The sequence below is a fragment of the Rousettus aegyptiacus genome, unplaced genomic scaffold, assembly GCF_014176215.1.
Source record: "Rousettus aegyptiacus isolate mRouAeg1 unplaced genomic scaffold, mRouAeg1.p scaffold_m13_p_2, whole genome shotgun sequence".
NCBI classification, from domain to species: Eukaryota; Metazoa; Chordata; class Mammalia; order Chiroptera; family Pteropodidae; genus Rousettus; species Rousettus aegyptiacus.
The window spans coordinates 164,701,618-164,711,305 of NW_023416295.1; the positions used below are offsets into that span (position 1 = coordinate 164,701,618).

Below are 9,688 nucleotides of genomic sequence, written 5' to 3' on the forward strand. Positions count from 1 at the left end.
ACAAAGCTCATATTCAAGAGATAATGTGTATGGCAAGGGTTTGCGTTCCATCAAATGCCAACGCAACATCAGATGCTCTAGCAGATGTGGTCGGTGGCCCTCCTGCCATCCATCTTCCCTTTTTGCTGGGTACCAGAGCCTTCATGATATTTTGGCATCTGTGTCTCCCACAAGGACCACCTTTATAGCCTCAGGAATAAATCCTCGCCATGATGGTCCTACATCCATTTGCCAGTGGTTGAGGTATGGATGGGAATGTGAACCAGGTCAGGACAATGAGATGGAAGAGGAGGTTTATGGGAAAGATATTCCTGTTTCTATAAAGAAGACAACAGAAGAGAGCCTTGTTTTTGCCACTGGAAATCATCATGTCCAGATGTTATAACTGAAACTGGCACAAAGGAATTAAGCAACTTCCTAAACAGAGGAAGAAGGCAATGATGAAGATGCAGAGCGGAGAAATGGAAAGGATCTGGGTTCTTAATGGTGTCGTCAGCCACGAACTCAACTTACTCCGCAATCTGCCCCACTTGGGACTTACTGCTACATTTCCAAATTGTTGAAGCCAGTGTTCATTAGCACGTTCTGTTACTTGAATCCAAAGATACTATAATTGATGTGAATTATTATTATGTTATTTCTCCTACTTATCAGTAAGATTGTAGTGAGCACAGTAAGATCATCGGGAGTGGGGTCTGCTTGATGTTTCTTATTATATTTGACTCCTGGGTACATGTAGTCCCGTGTCTGATATCGAGTAGGTGATGAATGTGTATCTCAATGAAAATGTATCTTCGGCCACATGTTTATAACTTTGTATGCATATAATTTTTAAAGACTATTTGCAGGTCTCAGGTTCGATGCTTTATACAGTTATATGATAAATGCCAACTTACTTCCAAATGTTTGGACATGGTAGATCCAAAATTTTAAAAGAACCCCAATTTTAAAATTCATGTACTTGGAGTCCAGATTTTCCGATTCAGTATGTCCGAGGTAGGTTTACTCGAAGCGACGGCCTGTGGCATAAGTCGACTCAAATATCTTTTATGAAACCCTGAGAATGTGGCTGAGGCTGAGAGTGAACAAGGATGGTCCTGCTGTCTGCTCTGTGCTCACCACAGCGAGCTGAAGCGAAGGTGCGGTCCACCCTGCCCTGTGATTTCGTTTGATGAGGTCGTGGGAACTGAACGAGGTTGGCCCTGGGTTGTGAGCCGACGGCCTGGGGTAGCGTTTGCCTGTCATGGGCGGGTAGGTAGCTCTGCTTTCACAGATGATGAAGCTGAGACAAAAACAGCAGGGAGACAACGGTCTATCTCAGAAGGACACTGAGGATTTATGGGGAGAATTCCCACTAATCCCCAGAGTGTGTCCGACCCCCAAAGAAATGGTCCTTTAATTAAATTTTGCTTAATGTTCAGCACCTAATCCACGTTTGGCACTGTGAGGGTGATAAAGAGGAAAAAGATGTAATCTTTCCTCAAGGGACTAATCTTATAGTAGGAGATGATAACAAGTCTATAACTCATTCATAGAAATGTTCATTCAATCATGAATTCCTTCACTCATTCAACCAAGTCCCAGAAACTCGAAATAAAGAAGTGAAAGATTCCGATGTGGTCCCTGCCTCAGTGGAGCAGAGAAGACATGTTTTAAAGCATTAACTACCTTATCGGTGACTTTACTATATTTTTGACATGTGCCACAAAGGAAAGAAGTATAGGGTATTATAAGAATTTGTCAGGAGATCTTGACCCAAATTGGAGTACTATTATCTTCACTCTTTGGGTGAAAAACTGCAGGAGGAATTAAGTAACTTGCCCCAAATCACCCTGGGCGGTATGGTATGATTGAGCCATATTCTCTCTCTCCAGAGTTCCTAACCACTCTCCTTTGTAGGAAGATGTCAAGACTCCCTTTGCCACAGATCCTGCATTTGGATAAAAAAAAAAAAAAAAAAAAAAAAAAAAGCCTGGACTGTCTAGGAGACATCTGGGCAGGGGCTGTATAACGCTAACGAGGATGCAATGAATGCCAGCAAAGCAGCACAGCGTGCTGCAGGGGACATGAGGGCCAGACCACCTCTGTTCGAGAGAAGCATAAATGCCTTCCCGGCAAGGGCGCCATTTCCTTCAGCCCCTGGAAGAAATACAGAAGAGATCCTGCAGGAAGAGAGAGACCCAGGGTAAAAACGGCATCCAGGCAGAGAGAAGAGTATGTAGAACAAGGAGTGAGTAGAGGCAGACTGGTTACCTAAGAGGACCTTGCTCTTTCTCCTGCCTTGCCTATTTCGTCCTGACATCCTCACAGTACACTTGCTAGCAAGCAGACACACACAGAATTTAGCTAGTTGTTGAATATTCATTAGCGCCCTCATTTCTACAATACTTTAGCAGCAAAGAAACCATATTCAACATTTATCCCAACACGTGGGGAACAGTGCGTCTCCACATGCCTCCTGTTCCATTCCTAGTCCGAGTTTAGGGAATGAGATCTTGGGGAGAAATCTGAGATGTAGGTGCCTAAACTTGATCTAAATGCTGCGATCTCTAGCCAACACACTCCTAGACCTATGAAGCCTTTAGGAAGGCAGGAACCCAAAATACATCCAGCTCAAAGCTTCTTTTTTACTTCCTACGAATTGAGGCTCAAGATGACCAACCCAAAGCCATGAGGCCCTTTATTCAGGAGTTTTATTCCCTCTCCCAGCCTCTTTTCCCTTCTTCCAACCCAATAGCACCAATAAATTTCTCTACTCTCGGGCACAAACAGTGATTCATCCTCTCAGGTGTGGCTTTGTAATGCACATCATTTTTGCTATATCACACCCCCACCCCCACCTTTGGTTTTTGTACGTTCGTTTGTTTGTTGTATTTGTTTTGCTGTATTTTATTTTGTTTTTGACCATATATTGAGCATTACCGTGGGCCAAAGGACTCCAGTAATTAATTTGCACACATCCTCTTTGGTAATCCTACCCGCATCCTATAAATTACAGATATTCTTATGCCCTTTTTAGAGAAGCAAAAAAAGAAGATGATAGGAGACTCAGGCACTCTTTTCCAGCTCACACAGCTGGTATCTCCTTGAGCCAGGATTTCAGCCCATGCCTACCGGACTCGAAACCTGTCCTCACATCCAACCAGCTACATTGCCTCTTACCCACAGCTTCTCCCTTGCGGGAGCCTGATTTCTGTTAGGCTGGAAACATTGACTGGTTAGCAGACTACATTCTCCTTGAGACATGGGTATCCCTACACACAAGTAACAGGCTTCCTCTTTTAAAAGTGCAATTCTCCCATGCGTCATTTATTTTAACCATAGTTGGCATTTTTAGGCAAGACTGAGGTGAAAATTCATGCTCTATTGTAATGACTTCTTCACTCAGACGAATAGTGTTGATTTTTAATATTAATTTTTGTTATTTTTCTAAAAAAGTTATCTAATCTTCAGAACTTTATGGAGGGGGAAAGCATTGCTAACCTCGATTATCTTAACTTTATATATCCATTTACTTTTTATAGTCCACATATAACTCTTTAGGAAAGATAGAATCAATTTTATCTGGTACCCAAAAGGAGATGATGCCACATCTCATTGTCTTTTACGACTTTCTGACGGTGTGTCAGCAATGGCTCGCATTCTGGATTCATTTCTCCTGGCCTGGAACCAGAGAACATTATCTTCATTCCCAGAATGCTCTTGGACAAGGCTACATGTCAAATTACCATACATTACCCTGGAACGCCAAGACTCCTGCCGCTTACTGTGAATTTACAGTTCTTCATCCTCTTCCAAACTCCGAGCGTTTCTTTTGATGTTGAAAAAGCAATTTTAAAATGTACCATATCTAATATAACACATGGACATATTCACCACACACATTCTTTTAATTAAAAGAATCGGTACACTGCCTTCTGCTGACAGTTAACACCAATGCTTTAATGCCGTCTTCTATTATTGATTTATGAGGTGCATACTCAAAGCAAATTAGGGAATAAATCATCAATGACATTGATTTGCTTACCAGCCCTCGCATAAATGTGTATAATTAATTGTGGGTGCGCTACCTGTCTCTGCTAGTTGAGACCTTCCCACAGTTCTTGGCCTGTCCTTTCTGTTACATTGTTATGGGCTTAATGGAGAAGGATTGGTAGCATACCCGAAGGTGTAGTGTGGGTGAGTTTAAGCCATCAATACAGTCTAATATTCTGAGGTGGAAAGGAATTTTGCTCACTCTGGAGAGGTGATGGGGAGACTGTCGGAGAGGGAGTTTCTTCTTGCGTAAGGCAGTTCATTATTTCAAAGAATTTGCATGGGTCTCAGTAATACCCCTGGAACCAGTTATTTTTCAATCAGGATGGTCATAGAATCAAGTGGTGTTTACTTTCAAGGTCATGCTGGGAAAAAGTCTTGATCTGCAGGTTCCAGGTAAGAGGAACAGGTGGCCCATGCTTTTGTTTGGTTAAGGTGTCTGCTCTTAGGAGAGCAAGTCTCTCCTTGAAATGCAGGAGGAGAGCCCAGTACCCCCCAGGGGGCAGGATCTTGAAAGGCAGTGGGTGTGGTGGGTGGGTGTACTTCTTCTACAGCCAGGTTGGTTCAAATCCCAACAATGGGATTTACTCTCATACTTTAGAGTGACCTCTAGCAAGTTAGTTAACTTCTTGGTCTCAGTTTCCTTGTCTATAAAGAAGGAAATAATAATAGTGGCTACCTCTTAGGGTTGCTCTAGGATTAAATGAGAATTTGCGTCAAGTGTTTTGACTAGGGCCTGCCATGTAGTTAGCATTGTATGTTTACCATTATTATTTATTATTCTACAATTAATTTTTTTTTTTTTTAGGTGAAACAACCCTTGGTTGACCTCACAGATTGCAAGAACTTCGTCAGTTTACAATCTCTTATTTTTTCATGCCTACAGCACCTGGTCTTCCTGAGCGGTCTCGCATCCAAGTACTAACCAGGCCCAACCTTGCTTAGCTTCTGACATCAGATGGGATCCAGCTTGTTCAGGGTGGCACGGCCACAAACTATTATTCTACAACTTAAGACTGGGCTTTTGTGTACCTATAAGATCTGTGTGGCTGCACGTATTTCTGGAGAATTGGGTCCACAATATTCATCAGAATCTCGAAGGGGCCCAGATCTTCTAAGAGTTAAAGTCTGTCGTGCAAAGGGATCTCCTTTCTGTTTAGGGAGCTCTCCTAACTTGGGCTCTCCTCCCAGCTTTGAACACACTGTGTGGCGTATACTGCCCCAGGCCCCTCTCCCTCCTTTTCAGTGATAATAATACAAACAACGGTAATAACAGCAGCTAATGTTTATGGAGTAGCTATTATGTGGCAGGTCTCAACTTATCTAAGTCACTAATTTTTCTCTGAGCCCCAGCTTTTCATCTCGTAAGGCTGTTGTAAAAATAAAATGAGAGAATGTGGGCAGAGGAGCTGATGATCAATCGGTATATAGGATGTAATCAATACATCCTCTTTATTTTCCTACTTTTCGCATATCTTCTTGAAGTAAGCTAGGCTTCTTCTGGATCAATTCAGAAGGTCTTCATTTAGCACTTTATCTATGGTAAGCACTTGTCTAGGTCATATGGAAAACGTGGTGATGACGACATGTTACCAAGCCCTGTCCCATAGACTACCTAATGTCACGACGTACAAGAAACTTATTAATTAATGCGCTTGATTAGTGTGCTTGAAGTTGACTGATTGATTAATAATTAATAATTAATTAATTAATTAATTCAGGGCCTACCTTTGTCCAGTACTGTGCTGGGGATTCGACCTCTGCCCTCAAGGATATCATAGTAGCTAGGGATTCTGCAGAGAAATGCATAATTGATAGTATCTGTGATTGGAGGTATTACACTAGGGTGTTAGAGAAGGTTTCCTAGAAAAGGTGCCACCTGAATGAGTTGAGCTGGGAAAGGCGAGGGAGGGCATCTCAGCAGAGGTCCAAACTCTGAAAGGGCTTGACACCCTTAGAAACTTAGGTGAGCTTTGTTTGCTAATATAAATTTAGAGGTAAAATAGAGTCTGAATACAACTCCAACTCCTTGCAGTGGCCTGTACGGCCCAATAGGGTCGGGCTTCTGATCACCTCCAAGGACATGCTCTTGCTCACTCATCACATTTTTACAATTTCTTGAATGCTGAGCTCGTTCTTGATGAAAGAGTGTTGACGCTGCTGGTCCTTCCTAGACTGTCTGCCACCAGATCTTCCCAAAGCCACCTCCTTCTCACGCTTCATCTCAACTCAATAGTCACCTCCTCAGAGAGGCATACCTGACCCCTCAATCACAGACACCACGCTCCAATAACTCTCTTTGTATTCTCACAGCATTCCATCTGAAATCTTCCTGTCCTCCGTAGCAGCCTGGAGCTCCTATCAGCCTGGGTTTCTGACTAAACACTTTGTGGTCAGGGCACTCCACCAATCCTCAATAGACAGAGAGCATGAGGAGAATAAGCGTTTGCAATTTAAGACATGACCTTCTTGGGATTGCGTGTTATTGCAATGTGATGTAGCCTGTTCTGACAGATGAATTTCTGTGTCCTCCATGCCCCAGGATATTCAAGGCACATAATTAAATGCTCAATAATTATATATTGACCAATCGAATGAAGGGAAGTAGAAAAAATGAGTGGGAAGAAGAGGGAAGGGAAAAAGTTGGAGAAAGTCGGGATGAGGCTAACTAAAATGACTTGTAATGGGTCATCTTCTCTAAGATGAAAAATCGTTTCATCTAGAAAAATACAAACTTTACAAAGTCTCCAAAAGACTGAGATACAATTATAAAAGGCAGGCACGTGTTGGATTAGTGATGGGATCCAGGAGTCTTGGGTCATCCTGCTCTTTTTTAGGTAAAAATCCCTGAGCATGATGTAACCAATCCCTCTGATGCCTGCAGTCTCCTGAGAAGGACAGCCCATAGGGATGCTCTTTCAAAACGATCACTTTGTATCTAGGCCCTTGATCCACATTGCACTCATAGTCTTTAACGAATAAGCCTTCTTTGAGCTCCATACCAACCACATCCGGGCACTCACTGGAATGTGGCTTGTGCTTCTGTGGTTATGCCCAGCCCCAAAGCCTCTTATTTGTGATGTACACTGCACCTCAGCGTACTCCTGACTGACTGCCTGGTCCCACAGAGATGAAGAATAAGACCAATTAAAAACAGATGCCTTGCACAACTATCAGGACTTCTATTGTTAATCTCCTGAAGCTATACTGTGATGTTTCTCAGAGCTCAGAAAGACTCAGGCCGGTGATGTTGCAAGGTGAGGGACCACTGAGTTGTTGGCATTCTTTTGTTCTAAGGAGAATAAACTAGTTTTAGTTAAAATAAGAACTACATTTCCAAAAACCATCTAAGTCTTGGGTCTCGCTGGTTAAAAACAACTTCTGGAGTGTTTGAATGAGAACTTTCCCCAAGGATAGCTTTGGCGAAGGAGGAGAGGCTGCCAGATACTGCATCATTAACTACGACAGAAAATGGCTCTATATTTTATTGCTGAGTGTGTTCAATGATGAAGAACAAGGAATTGGAAAGCCAGCCATATTCAAAGAACGGAGAACAAAATGCCCCAGCTGTTCTGTTCAGGGAAGGATAATTCATAAACAGGGAAAGAGGCAATGCATTTTTTGGATCTGCCTGAGCAACTAGCTGGAAGCCATCATGCTGGCAGAAGTCTTTTGGCCAAAGCACCAGTCCCCACCTTCTTTCCTCAGATGTGTCTGGAGCCATGTCTCAATCCCATTGTGGGCAAACTCATGCAGCATGCATGAGACGGTTCCTCAAATTGCCTTGGTCCTTTCGGTGACCATTTCCTGCTTATGTGAGGGCCTTGCAGAGCCAGGCACAACCTCGCACAATACCAGGGAAGCTGCTATTGCTCCTAAGTGCGGGTGTAAAAAGAGAAAATGACAGAAAGTGTGAACCCTCGCTGTCTCCTGTTCAAATCCAATTAGAGCATCCATTCAAGTCTGGAAAAATTCATCCGATGACATCTGCTTGACCTCCTGGGAAATGGAAGAGGGGTGGGGCTTGCTAACAAGATAACTTCCTCCGTCCTCCACTTCCTGCAGCCTCCCGCGGCAGCAGCGCCCATGGCTGCCTTCCAGCTTGGCCTGGATTCTCTGCTATCGCGGACCCCACCCTGCACGTTCCCGTCTGCATCTGGAGGCCCCCGCGGCCTCTCTGGCTGTTGGCCTACTAGAGCAAGGCAGACTTTCTCAGCCCTGCAAAGGCGTTGGCTCAAGAGATAAGAACTTAGGACCCAAGAAGCCCGTGGGTAAGGAATTCAAGGCCTTTGTGGAGCTCCCAGTAAAAAATGTGGGTCAATACTTATTTTTCTGAAAGAGTTCTTCCCAGGAATGTTGGACTCTGTTATTTTCTTTGAGCAAAAGCATGGAATAAGGAAAGTCCATTCATTTGATTTTGTTTGTAGATTAATTGCCACTATTCAACTGCTTTTGAGCTCCAAAGTGGCATTTTCACATGACTCCACCTACTTCATTATTTTAACACTGTGTGGGGTGCTGAGGATTAAAAAAAAAAAAAAGTCAGAAAAGGTCCTTCGGGGAACGCATACAATAAGAGAAATGGATGTTTAAGTAGATGATTCCAGAACACTGTGAATAGTGTAATTGTAGAGAGTATGGCAAATCCTGCTTCACCAGAATAGAAAAGATTACCAGAATTAGTTCTCACTTATTGCAAGTAACTGGGGAGAAGGAAGCATGTGCCATTCTCTTTGAATTTGACTTCTTTTTTTTGAATAATTTTAGGTTTACAAAAAAGTTGCAAAGTAGATCAAAGATCATCTGCTTTCCCCGGATATCTTATGTTGCCGTGGTACATTTGTCAAAACTAAGAAATTAACATTTGGTACAGATTTTATTTGATTCCACCATCTTTCCACTGCTGTCCTTTTTCTATACACACTGCACTTAATTGTAGTATTTCGAAATGTATTTGCAAATTTTTTGATACTCTTCCCATGGAAAGTGGGCTCTATGTCCCCTTGTCTTAAAACCGGACAGCCTTTAGTGACCATTGTGGCCAACGGCAAACAGAGGAAGTGACGATATGTGACTTCCAAGTCTAGACCACAAGCGTTAGTTCATTTTACATGCTCCAGGCTTCATGTCAGCAGTCCGACTGCCCTGAGCCCACCATACTGGGAGGAAGCTCAACTAGCCCACTCAGACAGACCACGTGGAGAGCTCTCGAGATTATATGGAGATGCTCAGCCATGCTGCAACCTCTTAACCCATAGCTACTCTAGCACCACACTGTTCCAGCCTTAACCACTGTCAGGCTGCAGCTGAGTGAGAGACCCTGAGCCAGGGCTTCCTAGGCAAGTATTTCCTGAATTTCTAACTCACAGATTCTGAGAGAGGTATTACAATGATGGTTGTTATTTTAAGCTACTATGTATTGGGGAGTTTTGTTACACAGCAGTGAATAAATAGGAAAAGATGGCATCCTTAACAGGTTGTAGATGAGGTATGAGGTTCATTCACACGTAATAACCATCAGACATTCTACTGTTTCATTTTTCACATATTCATTGGGCACCTATTATGTATTAGATATACTATTAGGTACTAGGGGAAGTGGGTGACTAAGATAGTTTCTAAATTAGAAAAGTTCAGAGTAAGAAAAGCAGAC

General features: G+C 42.9%; 1 pseudogene; it reads right to left on the reverse strand.

Moving 5' to 3' along the window:
• Nucleotides 1–4,912: 4,912 nt before the first annotated feature.
• LOC118614131 lies at nt 4,913–5,031 on the reverse strand (annotated as a pseudogene).
• Nucleotides 5,032–9,688: the final 4,657 nt, after the last annotated feature.